General features: G+C 42.8%; 1 long non-coding RNA gene across 1 annotated transcript in view; it reads right to left on the reverse strand.

Annotated features, from left to right (window-relative positions):
- Positions 1 to 18,182, reverse strand: part of LOC147657146 (uncharacterized) — an 82,770-nt gene extending 64,588 nt beyond the window's left edge. Inside the window, exons 1-2 of the long non-coding RNA XR_015292966.1 lie at positions 18,051 to 18,182; positions 6,627 to 6,923 (exon numbers count right to left, since the gene is read on the reverse strand). This is a non-coding gene — a long non-coding RNA (uncharacterized LOC147657146). The remainder of the gene's footprint in view (positions 1 to 6,626; positions 6,924 to 18,050) is intronic.
- Between the last annotated feature and the right edge of the window lie 4,188 nt (positions 18,183 to 22,370).

A 22,370-nucleotide genomic window follows, 5' to 3' on the forward strand; every position in this document is an offset into this window, starting at 1 on the left:
TCGAGCACGCTTCGAGCCATTTCGACCGAATATTCGTCCAATATTCTCCGAACAACCATTTATCCTAATTGAAACGTACGCGCTATCGCGATACCGTAACGTCTCTCTCGAACGTTTCATCTCGAATCCGACGATAGAATTCCTTCTCCCATTTTATATATATATATATCGTAACACGTTGGATAATCCAACGTGTCCAATATACGCGAAGCAGAGTTCTGAAGCGGGTAGAAACGTTTAAAGCCGGTTTAAAGACACAATTGATACAGGCGGCGAGTATAACGCGTTTTGAGGCTTTATTGACACGGCTATTAATTTATCCCACGGCAAAAGGGACGTGGAAAGCGAGGGGTTTGTTATAACTAATGAACTGAAACGCGTATCGCGGGCATTGTTTTTACGTTTCGTTTCAATAACGAACGAGCGGGGCGAGGACGGGGGAGAAGTTTCCTGCGCCCAATGGAAAACAGATAGCCAAGCCGGGTTCAATAGCTTTCACCGTGCCGCCGACTTTCGACAATGTCGGCATTCAACCGACGTTTCGACGACGCAGACGCTTGTTCCTCCATTTCGCTCGCCGCCGCGTCCTTTTCAACGTGGTAATCGTTTCCCGCCGAAACGCGCATTCGCCTGTCACCGTCCGCCAAACGAACACGGCCCCTCTCAACCCTTCAAAACTGCAAAAACGGTCATTCGATCAAAATGACCTCCTCCTCTGTTTCTCTTTCTCCCTTCTCCCTTCCTCCGCTCGCCGAATTCGCAACCGTGAGGAATTTTCGTCGAACGATTCCTCGCGTCGAGGATTTGCCAGAGTCCCTCTAATTAATCGAGATGATAAACGCATCCGATTCTCGGCATCCTCTCGTTCCACGGCGATCAGTCATCCGGGGACAAAGACGCGATTTCCGTTAGCCGCGGCTTCGTAAGTCGAAGCTTAAGAAGACGTCAACCGGTATATCGCCTCGTGCGTCATCCACGCAAGTGTATGTTCGATTCGTTCGCCCCTCGGGGGTATAATGTACGAGCCGTGCGCGCACAGAGACAAACGGCGGCATCGATTAAAATTGACGATCGACAACACGTGAGAAAATGGGCGTCGAAGAATCGGAAAGAAATTTCCCGTGCGAGAGTTTCGTTGTTTCTCGTCGAAACTTGTTTCTAAATTTTAAAAAAAAACGATTCGAGATGATATTTAAAATTATTAGTGGCTTTACCATCTATCAGAGTGTTTTCGGAAATGTGAGCATTTCTTGTGATTAAATTTTTTGTTTATAATGTAGTGTTTATTATTACATTCTTTAGAACAAAGGCACACTGTAATTTCTATTAAAGTATTGTTATTTATGAAATATAGTTTTGTTGTTTGTCATTTATTAAAAAATAGTAAATTTATAATATATATATATATATACAAGCAAAAAGAATTATTGTTTACGCTCACAAGAGCCGTATCGCGTAAAGCAAATGACTATATATCGGCTCGTATTGCAACTCTCATCACCTGGATTTCGTCGAGTTAAATGCCACGAGAAAGGGTTAAGGATCCTTTATAAAATTGTGGATTTCACACGGTGGTCTTCAAAGAGGAGAGAAAGAAAATTTCGAACAATCGTGCGTTTTTTAATCTGAAGAGAAAAATTCAGAGGGTACTTGAGAAGTTACCACTGGAAAAGAGCATATTTAATAATTCTGTTGTCGGGATAATTTAAAGACGAAGCGCATTTTATTTCTCCGCTCGGATCGAAACTAATTGCCGCGGAACAAATGCGGCTGACGAGTGAAAGTATGCGCGAAACTTGCGTAAATTGAACTTTATTAAACTTCGATCGAAGTTTCGAAGAAGAATCGAGCATTTGGCCGAACGCTTTCACGTCGGCCGCTATTGAAAACCGCATCGTGAGAAACATTCGTGGAGAGAAAACAAACATGTTACAGTTTAATTTAAATAAAAAGAAGGAAAGAGAGAAGAGAAGAGAGGAGGACGAAAGAAACAAAAGAGAGCGAAACGAATCGACAGAAAGTGTTAAAAGAAAAGGAGTTAACCGCAAATCGTGAACGAGCGTGATTCGTCGAACAAAATGGCCGAGGATTTTTCCTTGGTGGAAGAGGCGCAATATCCGCCGACACGGTTCTTCATAATTCATTCTCTACGCGACGTGTATCATGACAAGAAACGTGAATATCGAAGCGTGAGCATAAAACGCCACCGGTGTTGGAAACGATTCGTGGCATTATAAATGTCGCCAATCAAACCTGATGGAACGACGTGAGAAGGATCGAGTGGCTCGATTCGAAGGAAAACTTGTCTAATCGACCTGTGTATCCATTCAAAGAATTCGACTCGACGACTGTACTTTCCTCTGGGAGGAGGGAACCGTCGTCGATTCCAGACACCGACTAGAAGTCTGTGAAAGACTAACGACTACCTCGGAATAACCAACTGTCGTTTAACGCGTTCGTACACTCGACGAATACCTTTCAATCGTCTGATCGCTTTTCGAAAACTAAATAACTAAATAAATACGATGTATCGTTGTTGAGTGTTAATAATTGCGAAGGATGAAACGAATGTGTATATAAATTTGTAACGTAATTTTTTCGTATTACGGTACAGTTTATTACACAGGAAAAGTAGGATATTCCATTTATTTATTTCCTTTCATCCTCTCGAGGATGATGATTAGGAACCGAGAGCTCGAACGAAGCAACGAGGAAGATGATCGTGCAGGATTCAAGTTCCCGCTAACAACGCTGTTTCGTGACAAATGACGCGTACGGTTGTAAGGAGTTTATAAATAAGCGGTTGAAGAGTGGGACAGGATATTGACAATCTAAAGAAGATTTTATCTCAAGTATTGCTTATACTAACAAAGGCGAATCAACTTAGAAAGATTCATAAATAACATTGTACGAAACTTCGATGTCTTCGATTGATTGAACTCTATTCGAATTAAATCCTATCTTCCGCGAGAACATAACTAACGAAACATGATTATTATTATCACCACTTCGTTCTACGTTCCACTAAAAGGTGTATCAATCTTTTCAAAAACTTCGAAACTTTGTATATATATATATATATATTAATTAATTACTCTCTCGAGACAGAAAAAAAGAATCGACACAATCATATACGTATATATACATCATCCATACGGGAAAGAAGAAATAAAATTCCACTCGAGGAAAATGGAAAACAGAATCGTTACCCTCGAAGAAAATATCCACGTGTTGCATTTATTGTTTTCGTTGCGTCGTTAGGTGGGCTCGAATTTTATACTCTCAACCGGGAATTTCTTGCACGGTTAAGTCGGTTAACGGTAAATTAACAACGGGGGGAGGAAGAGGAGGGCCGAAAATCGTGCGAGGAGGCGCCTTCTCCTCGCGCTCGAACAATGCAAAGAAGAGAGAGACCCGGATTACCACCCAGGAGTAATTTCGCGAGCGCGTAAAAACTTTTTTACGATACTTTAATCGTCCTCTTTGCCCCCCCTGCTTTCTCCACGTCAAACGGAGGAAGATGACGGCGACCGGTCGTTTCTCACCGTGGACAAACGGTTGGAGGGCCTGCGAGCAGTCGTCCAGCCACCTGGACAAGTGTAACGGGGCGGGTAATTGATGATGAAATACGCGGCGTTGTAAAAATCTAACTCTTCTTCTGCTGGTCTGATGATCTTTACGGGTGAAAGTAAAGTGGTGGTGGTCTCCTTTTCTCTTCCTTTTGATCCTTGTTGCGTTAGATTTTAGATTTTTCGAATCGAACCGTCGATATTCGCTTCAGGTATTTTTCGTTTAACCAACAACTCGGTGAATTTCTTACTGCAACTAGCTTATTGAAATTAAAATTCTACCAAAAATTTTTTTAACCATCCATACGAAGTGTCGAAAATCAAGGCGATACGGTTTTTAATGTTTTTGTAAAGAGATTAGGAATTTACTGATGAATATTTGAATATTAACACTTTAAAGAAATCATGAATAAATATCGTCGCCGTTCGTGTTATACCGCATCAATCCGAGCGGTGCCCGAGAGTCACTGCCTCGAGTGCAAAGAAATTAATCTTCTGGTCACGGACGATCTTTGTATAATTTTTGCCTGCTCTGCTCGCCAGAGAGTTAAATATTTAGAAGCACGATCCATGATTACACGGATCTGTAATTAATATAATCCGAAAATAAAAGGTAGAGAGTATCATCGCTCATATTTTGCAATGCGACAAAATAACAAAAATATATATATATATAAATTACATAAGAAAGTATTATACTCTCTTTTTATCATCAAAAAAAATCTTTAAAAAAGAAAACCAGATATAAACGACGCACGCCACGAGCAAAATGATAAATGTACAGAGCTATAACCGATCCAATCTCTCTCTTATGCAACATTGTAAAAGAGTCAACGTATCATTCATAAACGTACATACCATAAGTCGTGCAAGACATGCAAAAAGAGCAACCATTTCGGATCGATCTAATTCATTTCTCAATTGCACCGCTATCGAATGTCGATATCGAGTATCTTTGCACAAGGAAAAGAGAAAAAGAAAAAACGGGATGCGCGTAATGAAACGCGTGACACGAGTCCTCGAACACGGAGCATATAGCACGAGCTAACCGGTCAAGAGAAATTGTCGAACGTTCGAACGTTGGAGACGGTCCTCGAATCGTTTTCGTTTATCTCGGGCAGTGTCGTCCCGCGATGAATAAACAGCAGAGGAGCTTCTTCGAAACAATTTAATCTACATAAGCTAACAGCTACCTGTCTGGCCTCGTCGCCAATGGGGAAATTTGAAGCGAGTAGTCTGGAGGGGCAAGACGGTCTACACTCGAGTCGATGCGTAGTACGTTCAAGTATCGAGCATCAGTGGAGATAGTGCGAAAAAAGAATGCTCGAAGAGAGAGCGAGAGGAAAAAAGAAGAGCGTTTCTGAAATCTACGAGGCTACGAGACGAGAGAAGAGATAAAGTTGGTCCGGTATTTCGTATCTCGGATCTCTATCGATATCGTCCATCGTCGAAATTCCGAGAGATAAGACTGGAGACCTCCCTGCTAGCGTTTTAAGATTGAATTATGCGGATTTAACCTTCCCTGTTTTCAGTAGTGGCGATATTATCGAATTAAAACAAAAGCAAATGATGGTCAGAAATTTAGGAAAGTGAACTATGCCTATATCGTTCGATAAGATCACTCGAATTAACTGAATGTGAAACAGAACTAAAATCCTAGGATTTTGAGCCTGACGTGATCTAGGGAAATCCTACTATTCCGCTATATTTAAAGAAACCAGATATAGAGATGTGTTTAGATATACCGTGCCATCAAAGATTTTAAGATTTTAATATTTTATCGCGTTATTATTTCATCGAAATTTTATTTAATTATAGAAAGAGTTAACGCGGGAAACGCGTCGATATAATTCTCGGCCAATAACCGACGTCGTGGCATCGGTCGAACGTGAAACGAAGGAACGTCATTCGATTAAATCGAGCATGCACAAGTCACGGTGCATCGGGTAGCGGGTCTGGTAACAAGTCACGCGCGAGATATTAAAACATATTACGCGGTGTATTAAACGGTAAGTCGCGCGGACGATCTTCGAGATTGTTATTCGGCTGTGAAATATCAGGCAAACGAGCCGCCCGCGGCGCACTTTCGACCGGGCTAATTGAAATAACAAGTGCAAACGAACGATTTTCACGGTGGCATTAATCTTCTAGCCCGATTAATTAGCGGGGCATAAACCTTCTTTGATAATGAAAATGTCGAAGCTCGTTAGTACTGTTCCACGATCATTAGTCACACGTTACCGCCGATAACCGGGGAAAGAACGTGTAGCCAATGGAACGAATTCAAATGATAAAAATTACCACTGGAGAAGCCGTGCCGCCGCGCTCGCCGTGTTTCGCGCTCAACGATATTGATCACCGTTCATTAACAGATTCATTAAAATCTGCCTCCCATATACATATGTTATATATATATATATATATATATGTGTTCAATAGATTCAATTTATTCTCTTATATTCGCTTCTGATTACAGCATACTGCATTACAATAACTGCCGGTATAATCAAGTTGAAGCGTGCGATCAAATCCATATATTTCAACTTTATACAGAATATTTTCAAAATGGAAATTTTTTCCCTTTATTTTCCTAGATATTAAAAGAAATGTTTTCATTTATTCCAACGAGGAATAATCAACGAAGAAATCAACTTTGGATCAACTTTGATCCGTCCTGACATCGAATAGAATTTTCACAACGAGTTGTGAAATATTCGTAATTGGCCACAAAACAAAATAGGAAGGCGAATTGAAAATTCTTCACGGGGGACAAACGACATTGGCTTCTTGGTCGCAGGAAGATTGACACGCGATCACCGCGTTTTAACGATAATGTTCGGCGAGGTAGCAAAAACCGGCCCACTCGGGTAACGTTATCGACTCGACTCGAGGGAACAAAGGCGTTGAAGTTATCTCCTCGATCCGTGTCAACTTGTCTCGACTTGTCACGACCCACACCGAAAACGTCTGAACTCATCATAATCCGGCTGAAAATCGTTTTCAGCATACGCTGACTCGTCGCAACCGGTTTCTCCGGATCCGTCCCTTCTAACCTACCTCTCCTCCTCTCCGCGCCCATCCTGCCTCGTTAGACTCGTTCAAATCTTTCCAGACACCGCGGCTCGCGGCCGTCTCCTCGGATCCGTTTACGCTCTTCGTTGAAATCGGCCCTCCTCCAATCGATGTGGATTTGTCCTCCATTTAACTCGGATCCTCCCCTTGGCGTTCGATTGTCCTTCCCCAACGATGCTATCTCAAAGATTTCTTTGCTCGATCAAGAAGAAGATAAGGGGTCGATTTGACGAAAAGAATTTCTAATTTGAAATACCGAATTCTTATCCAAGTCCTCCCGTTCTGTAAATAAATAAAATAAATGGCTGTAAAAGATTTGGATTTTCCAGAAAGAAGAATATATCCGAATAAATTCTTATTGTTACAACTTCGTCAAAAATTGCGAATTTGTACATTTTTGTTTTCACCACAGTGGATCGGATTAACGGTGAACAGGAACGACGTCGCGATAAAATCAATTTACAATATTTCTCCCTTCTCCTTCCATACGAATACGTAATCCTTTATCCCCGATTCATTAGAACGGAAATAAATACAGCTTCTCCACGCATAAACATAAAGAAAAGAGAGTTAATTCGAGAACGCCGTTTGATCCTCGAGTGGCCGCTCGATAGAAATTCGTGAAATTTATCCTCCCATTGTGGCGCGGGGATAAAATTTAATTAGAAATCGGATTCCCATTGAGCCGATAGCTCGTAATAACCTCGAGCAAAGGATAGGAATTCGGTTGGCCGGCGCGCAATAACAGAAATACCGAACAGAAACACGATATAATATACGACGCGTAAGGATCGAGGAGGAAGGAACGCCCTTTCAGGGTGGCAGCTCGAACGAGCCAGCGTGGAGGGAGGAGGGTCTTTAATTAGCGGACTATTTAGCCTTTATCTTATCGTGGCTGAGGATCGGATAAGTTACGCGTGGCCACGTGTGTACGCTTTCCATCTTGGAACGCGTCGAAGGGAGGGGAGGCGACCTTTTAAACTCCACGGTTGAGGAATACGGTTTATAAAGGCGGAGGGGGGGACAGGATGCAACCGCGAGGCACTTTACCTTAACAACTCGACAGATTTGTGAAGACCGCCTCGATAAAAAACGCACAATTACCTGGGACCGTCTCGACACCGCGCATACATACGTAAGTACATGTATATGCGTGTGTATACACACGTACGTTCACCGTTTGGTGAACCCCCTCCGACCATTTTTACCGAGTCATTGCTTTATGCGCGATGGTCGACGATTATTTCGAGTTTCCTGCAGCGTCGTAAACCCGGCCGTCTCTCTCTCTCTCTCTTTCTTTCTCACTCTTCGCACGAAAAGAAATCATAGGTATTCATAGGTAGTCAAGAGAGGGTACAAGCGTTTTTGCACGCGGACGTAGCTTTTAACTTAGGCCGAAGAATTAGCATTTTTGCGTCGCAAGACGAATAATCGAGGTTGCGACTGGTGAGCAATGTTTAACTATGCTGGGGACGTTCTTTTCGTTTTAAATTTCTTTTCGTCCACTTCTTTTCGACTTTTTCTTTTTTGTACTTTTATTCGAATTATTATTTTTTTTTTTTTCGAAGAAACGTTTTCGTAACGTTGTTGTTGAATTTTGAAAGGAAAGATTAAAATTAAAATTCCGTCTCGAGAACGGTTGAATTGATTTAAGATGCGGGCGAGGAAAGATCGATTGGAAATATTTCCTTGTAATAAATAAATGAATGATCGGTAATCAAAGTTCTCGTATGGATAATTGGAAAACACGAGTAAATTACGAGTATTGCAGAGATCGAACAACTCGTCCGTTCGCGGCGCGCCAAACTTGTAGCTAACATCCCACGTAATTCGTTACTCGAACGAGACAACACGAGTTGGAAGAAAATCTTAGGGGGAAGAAGCTGGCGACTGTATCCAACTTACGACTTTTTACCTCGATCGACGTAATTATACTCGACTCGTTATCGACTTGTCCCGATAAAATTTTACTCCTTCTTTAATCTTTCTTTTATTCTCACTCGTATCTCCTCGTCATTTTTTCCTCGTTTCGAAATCTCGCGTAAAACGTCAGCGCATAATTCTTGTCCCCCGCGCGATTCGCGTAATTTGTTCGTTGCCGATGCCCGACAAACGATGTTCGATCGGCGATAATTATCGGAAATTTAATCGATGCGCCTCGAGTTCAAGATGCGACCGAACGCATTAGGGCCAACAGGAGAGATTCCCGCTGCACAAAACGGACGCAGTTTTCCACGGGATGGCGCAATGGCCCTGCCCCGTCCTGCAATTTCGCCCGCAATCATAGAGACAAATGAGAATTGCCGGCTGGCATTAGCGCCACCGATTACAAACACGGATCGCTAATCTATTTATAATTGTCCCGGCCCCTAAATGCGATGCCAATTAACCGGTTGGAATCGTTTGTTCCGCGCATCAAGGATGGTCAATAGACAGAGGACAACGTTGAAACGCGATCGGGTCAAAAATTGGTGGACACGTTTACGATCGTGCATGCAATTATCGCTCGTATCCGAACCTGAGAACGAATAAACACGTAAACCGGATCGAGATTTTGAATTATTGAATCATCGATATTGTAAATTATAAGTTGCAATGTTTGCGATCTGATTTTTCTTAATCGAAGGATTATTATTATTATTACAATTGTGGGGCGAAATACGAATAATCCGACGTATCACGAATTCACATGAATGATCGAAGGAAATCCGATATCGAGGAGGAAGAATCTTTGAAACAAGATCTTAATAATAAGCGGAGAGATGATCGGCATGGAGAATGATTTCTATAATCTTACAATGTATCTTACAGTGTTGTGCAAAGAGTTATTTACATTTTAGAGACGCGAGGATCGTAATATAAAGATTTATACGGTAGGTGCCTATAGGAAATGTTTAAGTAGCTCAAAGTCAACTTTCTAACTTAAGTACTTATTGACTGGACGTGTAAGGAATACTAACGACGGGATGGATAATAAAATTGCGGCAATTCTCTATCATTAAACAAACGCTAAATAGTCGTTTTAAACATAGAGTTTCATTATCGTTTGTTCAATCTTATTGTTTGCTTCCCGTAACAATGCGACGAAGAACTCTCAAGCCTTTAAACGATCCTTCGCGTATATACCGGCGAAACTTCGTTTGTAACGTCCAAACATTTTAAAAAGGTATCCAATTAGAAATTGTTTTACGTAATCTACAACTTTGCTTATCTCCCGGCAAGCGTGCCCGGCTGCTAGTGGAAATAAATTACATCGGATTTATGCAATTGTAAAACAAATTACAAAAACATAAAATATAATTTAACAATAAATTAAACTCGAAATATCCTTCTGAGAGAGAGAGAGAGAGAGAGAGAGAAAGAAAGAAAGGAAGAAAGGAGAATATACACGTACACGTATATTTATATACTATATGAATGAAAGTTTCTCGACATCTAAAATCGCAAAATCAATCGAACGAAAAAACGCAAAATGAAAAGTTCATTATTTGTAAAAATTCAATTCTTCCAGTTCCACAGATTAATTAATTAATTAATTAATTACACAGTTTACGTAACGCAGCTTACTTAACGCAGCCGATCAATTAGCCAGGGCAAACGCTCGCGGATCGTGTTTGATGTTGCATTCCAATTATCGAACGGTCGCGAAGTTTAATGAGAAAATGCGATTTCTCGAATTTCGATCGGACCCATGAAACGAACGTCCTCCTCCGTTAATCTCCTTCGCTACTTGAACGAGATTTCTCTATGAAATTAACGGGAAGCCATAAAAGAAAAAGGAAAAAAAGGAAAGATTTCATCCGGAAGAAATTGTTACCCGAGAGTCCGCGAAATTGCAATTCCGCGAAGAAAGCAATTTTCCGAATTCGTCTCTTTTTCGCCCAAAGAAGAACTTTTGCCGTAGTTTCGCGAATAACGAGTGTATAAACGGCACGAGGGAAGACGACACGAAGGCACGAACAAAGGAAATTTTGCGTCTGATGTGACCCACTAAACATCATTTCTGCGACCGATTTATCCTGTCGATATTCGAATAGGAATATGTTCATTTGAAAAAAGAAAAGCTTTGTTGATGAAAAAAAAAAAAATCTCAAGCTGATCGCGACATCCGATATTTCGCTTCATTTTCGATCGAGAAACAATGTGTGTGAACGCAAGAGGATATCGTGCGAGAGAGAAGTTGTTAATGGATCGTGAGTGCCCTTTCAATGAAAGGGAGCTCGTGTTTGCGCCATCGGGAGATCAAGATATAATAATTTTGATTTAATAGCACTGTTGTGAAATAACTTTGGCCGCCACGTAACAATTAAAACTATCTTGGATCCAAAATATATCTAACCAACTTCGTGTCGCGATTGCAGCGTGGAATTACGATCATCGGCACTGCTACTCCTTTCCATCGATCGGATACTTTATATCTCGATATCGAAAGACGCTTCTTCTCCCGCGTGTGCGGGGCAAAATGTTTTCAGCGATTATATGAATATTCATGGTCGGAGAAAAGCGAGGCTCGTTCGATCCCGGTGTAATGAAGATGGACAGATAAGGTGTAACGCAACGGTGTAACGAAGAATATTTCGGTTTTGAATTATTTTATATGTTTGACAATGATGCGTAAATTATTTGTTTTTATTTTTCCGGAAATGTGTGTTACGATTTTTTTCAAGAATCGTCTGGGATAGTGAGACGAGGTATCTTTTTCTTTCACATTTAGGGAACTAGGTATGAAGATAAATGAAAAAGAGTCTTGTATAGAGCCTTTGTTGAGTCTTTATAAGATGAGCTTCTCCTGTTCGAAGGATTGGAAATTACGATTTTAAGACAATTGCTCAATATTTTAGATTCTTCGTTGTTCACGAATCGACACCACATGTTGCAGAAACGGCGAAACCAGCAAATCTCCGAAACGTAGAAGGAAATGGATGAATGGCAAATAGTTGGGACTCGAATAGAATCCTTCCTTTCAGCCACTTGACACTGACACTCGGCACAAAAGGAACGGTAAATGTCCGTTTAATTCATTCGTTCATTCACCACCGTCGTTGTACTCGGCGCAACTCCATCCGATCCATCCGTCGGAATAAACGAATCGCATTACCGTTGCCTATCGTTCGAGAAGCATCGTTCGTCAAAACGTTGGAACGAGGGGGGCAACGAGGTAAGATCAGGCGGATCAGGGCGACAAATAAATTCGTATTAAGCTTTGTGAAAGTGCACCAGGGCCGATATCGTATTTCGTCCCACCACGCTAGTTTTATCGCTCACGCTTTCGTGATAGTGAAATACGTTTCGAGCTCACCCCATTCCTCTCTCGAAACCTGTGCGTGTCACGTAAACCGGATTTTATTCCGAAACGCTTGGGGTGTTAAACGCCTCATTTAACGGATCATTTAGTGGACGACTTTGAATAATTTTTTGAAAGTATATTTTTCATCTTTTTCGTAGGATGTTTGTTAGATTGCATTAGATTATTATTATTATTATTATTTATTAAATTATTAAAAGACAAAGGAAATGAAAAGAATTCTTCGTGAACAGAATTTTTATCAGTTGTTAAGATATTTAACAAAAAGTTCGAAGCATGATATCTTATTTCAATCGCTCGATTTGATGTAATTATAATATCCTTGAAGAGATCGATAAAACGCACTTTCGATGCAATACATTTTTTTAACATATTATATCTTTCGAATATTTTAATTTCTCGTACTAAATAGCGCGATTAAAGGGAAAGAACTCGCGAACGTATGTACGAGGGACGTTCAATTAAACGTATTTTCGTCGGTTGGAACTATGATGTTAAGCGAGTGTTTGATATTAAACGAGTTTTGCACGCGACGAGACAGAAAGAGAGAGAGAGAGAAAGAGAGAAGGGAGGAGAGTGGAATTTCGGATATAACGCGCGACTGAAAGTTGCACGATGATCGTTCCGTTGGTGAACAGTTGAAACTTTAATCGCCGCGCAACGTTACGCTCGATTACGATGAAATATGGCGTGTTTCGGTTAGTAAAAGCGATTATACGGTTAGACACTGGATGACACACTCGACGTTTTATTTGATAAAGTTTGCGCCCGTGTATACGAGTGAATTACTATGTAAATATGTTTTGGAGCTTGGATCTTGCTCCAGAGAGATTAAAATTTGGTAACGAGGAAATATCGAGATAATCATTTTTTAACATTTTTTTTTTTTTAGTAAATAAATCAAAATTAATCTTCTAGTAAAAGTAAATCGGAGGGGTGGAGAAAAGAAGAGTTTTCGCGTTTATGCGAAGATTTTAACTTCTGATACTTGAACTCCTTCTTCAGAGTCTTAATATACGGAGATAAAGTTCTTCTCCCGGTTATTATGGAAGAAGAATTTAAGAAACAAGAGGACATACGCGGTAATAAAACAATGTAACTCTCCGCGATTAACGGAGTTGCTCGAGCTGACTGCGCGCGCTCGGCACGTGCTCAGAGACGTGAAATTATAGCTTAAACTACGGACGATGAATAAAACAGGCACGACGTGGTAAACCTCGCCATCTCGAGCTGCCATTAGGTTGAGGTTGCATTTTAATGCCATCGATGTTAATGAATGTAAATATAAGTATAAATACAGCTTGAGAAGATTAATGAAATCGTATTATTGACTGCACTTGACTGAAGAGAAAAATTGACGAGCAAAATTGTTCCCTTCTTTTTTTTTTTTTTTTTTTTTTTACGAAAAAAAAAAAAGAAAAAACGTGAACGTTGATAATATGTTATTACAAAGGCGTTTATGCAAGGATTTTCCAGCAAAATTTGCACTTTTAACTGACGAGTTTTGCCGTGGCTGGCGTGGGCGTAACCAGATATCAGAATACCATGCGCGGAAGTAGAACGTAAAGGCAGCTCGTTTAGTATGAACGTTGCATCACAGGAACGATAGCGCTGCATAATACCACTGAGGATGAGAATACTTTGAGAGCAGAAATTCGCCTAGCTACGTCTGTTATTTCGTACAATTTTATTAACCAAGATGACCGTCGTTTCAAACGGTTTAAATTCCACCTCTTATTATACAGTTCCTCGTATAATAAATTAAAAAATATTCAAATGCTTGTGGCGATAGAAATATATAGCGAATTCAATTCAATTTCATTATCTCGTTTCTAATTATCCTCCCAGAGAAGAAGCGATACTTGATTCTCCCGTTTATTTCAACGTTTGCATATTATTACACGACTTTCGATAAAAGCAACGTATCATCCAAATCCTTTGCATCGTTTATTCAAAATTATTTCATCGAGCGTTCCAAACATTTCCCTTTCTCTTTGTCTCCTCAATCTTTACACTAATTTCACGATGACGATGCTTCCTTGCAATCCGAGGAGTGTCGAAATTTCAAAGTCGCCACGATGCGACGACGCTCGGTTGGGCGGAAGTAGGATGTCGTTTAACACAAGCGCTGCTGCATCGTGGCTACGATAGCGCCACGTAACACTACGGATGAGACTATCCGCAGAGCGTAATACAGGAGGAGAAGGGAGGGAGTGGGGAAGCATGGGAAGTCGAACGAGTGGGGTGCGAATATAGGATGATTATGTCACGGTATGATGTATGTGGGTTGGCAAGCAGCCACGGTACAACGCTCCATCCTCGGCTCCCTTCGTCGTCTTTCCTTTCCACTCGAAATGTTTATCCGGCCGTCTTCCTTCCCCAACGGAGCAAATCTGATTTCGATTCCTCCCAAGTTATTATCTGGCTAGCGTTATTAGAAGCGAATTTTAACGAGGACAAGATCGATATCCTCATCGCGTGTGCTGCGAGATACGAGGGAGAAATGAAAGAGAGGCGAAAATCTGAGAATTCAAATTTGAAAGTTGATATATCGAAAGAAACGTGGACAAACGTATGGAGAATATAGAAAAATAGAAAGGAAACGAAATTTTATTCTTCGATATATCTGTTGGAATTTAACACACGATCACTTTCGTTTAAAAGTTTGAGTTGAGAGGCGTGCAACTTTTACGACCTTTACGACGTCGCGTTAGGATTACAGCAGGTGATCACACCTCGGTGAATTGCAAATAACCATCCTTCAGGGACCCGATCCTTATATACGCTATTATACTCGTTTTAATATATCCGCTCGATTTCTACATAAACGTTACAAGTAAGGTAACACGCGTGAACAGAGAGACTGCGGGATAATGTCGGCCGCAACACGAATAGCGCACGTGAAACCAATTTCTCGTAGGAAGCAAGATCTCCGAACATTGTCGCCATCTGTTCCGGGATTAATCGTTCGTTCGCGTATTATGACAATGTTGCATATGGAATTTATGGAAATTTTAAGGGGGGAGGGGAGGGCCAAAAGTTTAATACGCGCTGCTCGCGCTAATACCCCTTCGTTCGAACAACGGGTAACCCAATTACGTTATAGAAAAACGGCGCGAATAAATTTCATTGCAATCCGCTCGATTTTTCGAACTTAATATCCACTCCATCGAATTTCTCACTCGTCCCAGAAATCATCCGTATTCCTCTCGTTCCACGATTTTTCACAACGAGATTCAAATGAACCGTGCAAAATCGAATGAAAGGATCGACCATTCTCAGGAGAGGAAAAATGGCGGCAAGAGGGTACACCTTACGCGTCCAGATAAGACGCATCTTCCCCTTCCTCCTCTCTTCCGTCGTTTTTCGCGTTCATCACCCACCCCCTTTCCCCCTCAGCATTCCATCTGCATTCAATTTAATCGAAGCGATGTTGAACCGTTACCGGCTGAAATACGGCGCGTGTTGCCGGCTGTTTCGAATTCGGGGACGAACGATCCGTGTTCCGCGCTCGTATTCACGGTGGTGGTGGTGGTGGTGACTTGGTCGTCGTCGTACGTAATACGCGTACGTAATAAACGGCTCGAGGAGAGGAGTAAAGAGAAAGGGGAGGGAGAAAGAGAAGAAATAGAAAAGGGGAGGGTAGGTACACGGTACAGGTATTCCATAAAGCAACAAGCAACAGGCACCGGAGCGGACAGTTGGAGTTTCTTGTGCCCCGTGTTGTGCATTTATTACGTAACGCGTTACAAGCGTAAGCATTAAACGCCGGTTCGTGACTACATGTTATTACACGGCCCGTACACATGCCCTTGGATTGGACTATTGAAAAGGCACGGTGATAAGCTTGAATTGCCGCGTTGACAAGTAATTCGGATAATTTAATCGCGGCCGCGAGATCGTTCGAGGGGAGGGGTCGCCTCTTTTCCCTTTCTCTTTTCACGATCGGTGTAACGGAGAACGGGACGAGACTCTCGAGTTAATTTTAATCCTTAAGGCTTCGAAGGGAGGGGGGAGGGGGGAATCTCTTCCCCCGCCACTCTTTTATCGATGGTTATTTCGCCATTCGCTCGAAACGAATTACGAGCGTTCGCAGATTGCTTTTTATTACTGTGCAAAACGCGATGACGAGGCCGGGGGGGTAAGATTCGAGCGGTGATAATTTAGAGATGGGATAAAATGTTGTCGGGTCGTTGGTTGGAAATGCGGGACGTTCGTACGATTCGGATCCAATAAGCGTGTCTTGTTTTCTTCGACACCTTTCCACGAAGGAGAGACGAAACTTACTTCTCCGATTCTCTTATTCCGCTGTTTAAATCGTCGTTATTAAGGTAACGAATGGCGTTCATATTTCTCGGAGGAGAGGCTACAAAGTTCTTCAATATCGCCCTCTTTGCACAAGTGTTATAATCGTACGCGCGAAGAAACGGCACCCGGTAACAGAGATATAATAAATATACGCGAAAGGGTGCACGTCCCATTAATTAACCATCTCTCCTTTATCTTGATTTTTCGATTCAACAGATAAATTTATTCGAGAAACAGCTTCAACGATAACGGCCGAATCATTATTACGGGAATCCATCGTCTACACGCGCGAATCAAACGAATTGAAACTTTCAAATTTCACCAAAAAAAAAAAAAAAAAAACTCCCCCCTCTGTCTCTCTCTTTCTCTCTAATGACTTTCCTGGTAACCTGGAAGCCGAAGAAGCAGCCCCTTCGAATCGCAAGGATTCGCCGAGCTATGCGGGCTGCCCTCCGCTCGATGACAAATTCCAGGAGTCGGAAGGAGTCGAAAAGAGAGAGAGAGGAGGAAAGGAGATGGCCGGTGTCTATTAAAGCGAATTCCCGCGAACGATCCTAGGAATTCCTGTCCCACGGTCGGGGAGGGGGGAAGGAAAAACGGGTCGCCGCGAGTGGGACTTCGCGGTTTCGAATCCGTCTCTCTATCCCTGGAGGGATGGGGTGGAGCGCGGGATGAGTCAACCGGTCGGCCGAGGAGGCAACCGGTCCGCATAGAGAAACCTGTGGCGTGCTCAGCGTGGCGGCCAGGGTATCTGATTACGCTCCGAATTTGGTAGGGAGGCTTTGTGCGTAGGAGCCAATTAACGTCCGAAATCGACGGGGACGGAATGTGGAATGCCATTACACGGGGGGAGGGTGGAAAAAAGGAGGTAACCCGTGACGATGATCGCACCGAGGAACAGCTCCAACTCGAGATAAGTGGAAGAATTCCTCGCCTTCGTGTCGTACACGAAATATGCATTCGTGCTGGATTTTCCACTTTCCACGCGCTCATCCGAATCCGTTGATGAATGATTTGATAATTCGCACATTTGGAAAAAAGAAGGAGAAATGGAACGAATGGAAAATTTAAAACTCGCATCGAAATCTTTTCGACACCTCGGCTTTCTCTTTTTCAGAAGCTTGGCTCCCCGATCGATAACCCGATCCTCGAGGATACCTCGAGGATACACGCGTGGTGTGAAAAAAACTCGGCTCGCACGAATTCGCAAATGAACGGTCGAAACAAGCGGGCAGTTGCATTTACACGGGCTAACGTATCGGTTACATTAATTAAATAAAGTCCGGCTCCCGGTATCAGCCGCGACGTCAGCGGCCCGAGCATGTATCCACTCCAGGTATATACGTTTACAACATTTATTGCACGGGTTGCGATTCGCGAGGGCTCGCCATAAGTCTGGCCACATTATCGGCCACTCTGATCACGTAGGCCCATCCACTCTCTGCCGTCCCACTCTCTCCCTCCCCGATATACTACTTCTGAATACTATTGGCCGATATGTGTGCCAACGCCATCGTGTGTACGCGTTTTACACGACCGTTCTCGAATCCACCTCGCTCGTAATCCCGTGCCGAGTATCTTCCACTAAACTCGGTTTACGGCCGGACGATCGACCCTCCTCGATTACCTCCGCCTTACTCCGCCCGTGTAATTAACACGTCGATCGCGAATCGGCCACCACCTTTCTCCCAGCCACCTCTTTCTCGTCCGTTCCATTTCGAATGGGATCGCAATTTATCCAACTTGTGTGTTATACGAGATTTCGTCGACGTACGAACGCTTACTTGCTTACTTACTTGCTCGCTTACTTAGATATTGACACGCGCGTGTTTGCCGAGCAAACGAGGCGGCGGGCAGACCAGTCCGCCGTGGAAAACGACTTTGCTTTCGAAAATGGCCGACTTGGTCACGCCACTCGAGGAAACTGCTGTTTGCTCGACGCTGTTGTGATTATTATCGACAGCCGATCGCGTACCGCTACGGAGAGATAAAAGGGGGATACGGTTAGAGAGAGGAAAGATGAAAAACAGAGGAGGAAGTGGCTGTAGAAGAAAAAGAAGAGGAAGGAGGAATCTCTCTCTCTCTCTCTCTCTCTCTCTGAGGCTACCGGCTAGGTCGATACGAGCGGTTTCCGCAGGATACGAGGCGGCAACTCGCCGAATAACCGTTACAGGGTATAAACCGGCTGGTATCGAGCAACGTTCAATTTCAACGGTTCCCAACGGTGGGAAGTAATGGCTGCCCCACGGCCGCGTCTCCAACTACCAGAGATCCGAGGAATCTCGCGCGCCGTCTCGCATACCACCGTCTAATTACGCGCGTAAGGGATCGAATCGAATGCACTCGCGAAATAAGTGCAAAATCGTACGTGGTGCAACGAGAGGGCATGCGTTATATATATATATATTTAGCAAGAAGAAGTTAATCGCACGTTCCGCGGCATTATTAAAATTGACAAGATTTACACGAACGATAATAAGCCATCAGCGTGCTATTAACCGCGTTAAAGGAAACTTTTTCTTTCCTTCTTCTTTTTAGCGAGGCGGCTAAACAGCTCGACGCAACGAAGCTACCGGTAATTATTCTTTATCGCGAAGAATTATCGGTGAGGAGAGGTATCGAAGTAGAAAACGAACTGGATTAAAGTGGACGGGTAATACACTCTTGTCCCGACAAGTCTGTCGGTTAATAAGGGGAGATATGCATAACACATCATCCATAGAGGAAAAATATTGCGCGAAACGTTTTTTCTTTTCTTTTTTTTTTTTTTTTTTTTTTTTCTTCCCCCAAACAAACGGATGCGTTCCCTTTTCTCCGCGAAGAAGACGGTCGCCGGCAATGGCGGTGAGTGAGTGAGATTTTTATTACGGTCGTTCGAAACGCCGTTAAAAATTAAGGCGTCGAACGTGGCCGGGCTGAAAAATAATTCAATCCGTGGACGGCATTATCAAAGAGCGTTTAAGACCGCTTAATTCGCTTTGGACTCGGGAGAGCGGCATCGATGCAGCTGGTGCAGCAGGTTGAGCGGAGGAGGGGAGGGGGGGAGGAGGAGGAGGAGGAGGAGGACGTTGACAACCCCTTACTAATGTCCGTAATTCCTTATTGCCCGGGGACCATTTATAAAACGCCACTGGCTGCGTGTCCGTCCAGATCCCGGAATAATTTGTTTGAAATTTGGTCCGCGGATTACAGAAAGTGTAACACCTTGATTAATATTGCAACCAACTTGGAGAGGTGAGCCAGGGCTGGATCACTACCGGGAACTGTCTGGTAAAATGTTCACCGGACGCGATTTGTGCATCTGTCGCCTTTCATTGTGCCCCATCCTCTGATCTCAGTTCTCCTCCCCTGAGACAATTCCGGGGAAAAAAACAAGTCAGAATTTTAGGATCGGGGATCGTAATTCGAGAGAAGGAAATTTCGAGCGTACGTAAGTTTCTCGCTTTCACTCTCGCTTCAATTTGCACGCATCGTTGAGAACGATCGTTAACCGTTAAAAAATTGACGTAGTATTAATTATCCTTTTCCTTCTTCTTTTTTTTTCACGAGATACTTATATACTCGCGCTTATCTCGAGATAATTGATGGCCGGTAAAAATTATTAAATGATTCAAAATTTTTCGTCGAAATTTTCGGAGAAATTTCCGCGCGTGACCCTAATTCGATCTTAATTTGCCGAACAACGAAACGAAAACGCGTCTGGGTGACCACCGATGGAAGGGAAGGGAGGTTGCTTTAATCGTAACTGTTTGCGGCAGTTTTAATTTACCTTCGTTGTAACAACTGGAAAGCTCATTAAATCATGGCCAATTACGATTTTCCGCGAGCCAGGGTCGTTACATCGCCCCGCAAAAACGATCCGTTCGTTTCTTTATTAAGTAAAAAGTTTTTAAGTGTAATCGTGTATTAAAACTTCGTAATTGAAGGTTGGACGGGCATTAAGGCTAAAGTTTCCCTAAGTTACGACACAAGAAATGAATATAAAATAACATCGCCGATGATAGCTGTGGCCGATTACTATTCGCTACAAGCACTAACTTTGAGACAGCTATTTATCGCTTCACCTTTCACTAATCATTTTCTAACTCGCGATAAACGTTACGATTCGATTATTTACAGCCTCGTCGTCGTCGTCGTCGTCGTCGTCGTCGAGTATCGCCACGTTAAGATGATCATCGATACGATGTAAAATACTGTGTAAAATACGTTTAATTGCGTACTTTCCAACGGAAACGCTATCTTCCAACATTTCCTAGCCATGAAAAAGAAAATCGAATAAATCTCAAGGAAGATCCTACGAAAAACGAAATCCTCCGTTAAAAAAAAAAAGAAAATCAAACGATAAATGTCTCGATACCTCTGCTTGCCTCGTTCTCTTCTACTCTCGTGAAAGAGCGGCGTCTCCTCTGGCGAAAGATTCCGGCATTCCTTCCCCAAGAACGCCGGCGTGCAACAACGGAGTAAATTAGAAGCAAAGGAGCCACTGAAAATTAACCGCGCTTTCTTTGTTACTCGATAACGTGGTAAGATAAAAAAAAAAAAAAAAAAGAGGAAAACCTCGCCTCTCCATCAAATGCAAAAGAAGTGAAATCTTGAAACTTTGAGAACTTGAACTTGATCGAGGAAGAAACTCTCATAGCCGCAACATCGCCCAACCGGACGAATATTCGCTTCGAGCGAAGACGAAAAGTCTCTGGCGGAGGATCGATCGATCACGAGGCTCGCCTCGATTCGTATCCCGGTCATTCGCGGATTCCTTTTCGTAAAAGGGTAGGCGAGAGACGAGACGAGAGGCACGGGTGGAATGTGCATACGCCATGTGGTGTACGATGGAAATGATACGAACGAACGAGCGAGGGGTGAATGAGGGGGCAAGGTCGTCCCACGAGCCTCTATCCCGCCGTGCATTGAAATATTTTCCGATCGAATCCCCTGTAAAAGGTAGCCAGGATACGAAAAGCGAATGAATGGACGGTTCACACTCGCATCCACGCCCCCATTGGGATTCATAATTCTTTCACGAAACTTTTTATCGGTATTTTCCACCTGCACGCACCCTGAGACACCGGAATATCTCTAAGCCCAGCTCGGATCTCTCTCTCTCTCTCTCTCTCCTCCTCCTGGCTAGCTTATCTCGTTGGAAAATGTCAAATGCGAAGGTGTCGAAGGGTAATCTATGGTATGCGCTTTATTTCTAAGCGCATCGTGTTCGAGAAAATATCGAGAGAATACATTATGCATGTGTTAAAGGAATTTCAACGTTTTATTCCATAATAGGAATAGGTTGGCCCGTTATTTTTCTTCGATAATTATTAAACCTTTGAAAAATTGATCGTACGAGCGGAGAACTTATCTCTCGTTTATTCACGAGATAAACATACTCATTGGCTCGGGCAAATTTCAATAATCACACCGCAAATAAATTATCGGCCGTATAAATGAGATGGCAGTGAGATCATTCCCTCGAAGGACTGTCGATCGGTGAAGCGTGTAATTGTACCAAATTCCTTTCCACTGAAAGCAGAGCACGGTTAAACGTAGAAATTCGAATCGCGAGAAAGTCGAAACGAAACGAAACGAATCGAATCGAATCTTTCTTAGGATGTACGTGTATATTTTTGGAATGGAATTTTGTTACATCGTTGAAACAAGCCGTGTTCAGACAGAACCGCAACGAGTCATTTGTCCTGCGCCGGAATCGGAAAGATGTTTTCGGCTTCTATCGGATTCTGCGGTCGCGCGCTATGATTGCAGTTTTAATCAACGTTCCACCGATCCTCGTTCTCTTGTCTCTCTCGAAACGGGAGTTGCCATTTACGCGCAGCATGACCGCGATAATCGCATCGATTGTTTACAAAACAATGTGGATGGAAAATGGGAGAAATTAATTCGATTCGAAATCGGAAGGCTGGCCGAACGAATTGCTGCACAAAGGGGCGAAAAAAAAAAGAGCCGCACGTGCAGCTGGTTGCTACCTGTGCCGAGAGTGCCAATCGATTCTTGATATAATGGATAATAATCAAATATGCACGAAAATAGCCGGGACGTGCGTTGTTTTTAACGGGAATGGAAAACTTGTTACATCGAGAATGTAATGTGCTGTAGAAATTGCTATA

Source organism: Apis florea, unplaced genomic scaffold (genome assembly GCF_048593485.1).
Source record: "Apis florea isolate Af1SG1 unplaced genomic scaffold, ASM4859348v1 contig_3203_pilon, whole genome shotgun sequence".
In the NCBI taxonomy this organism is placed as follows: domain Eukaryota; kingdom Metazoa; phylum Arthropoda; class Insecta; order Hymenoptera; family Apidae; genus Apis; species Apis florea.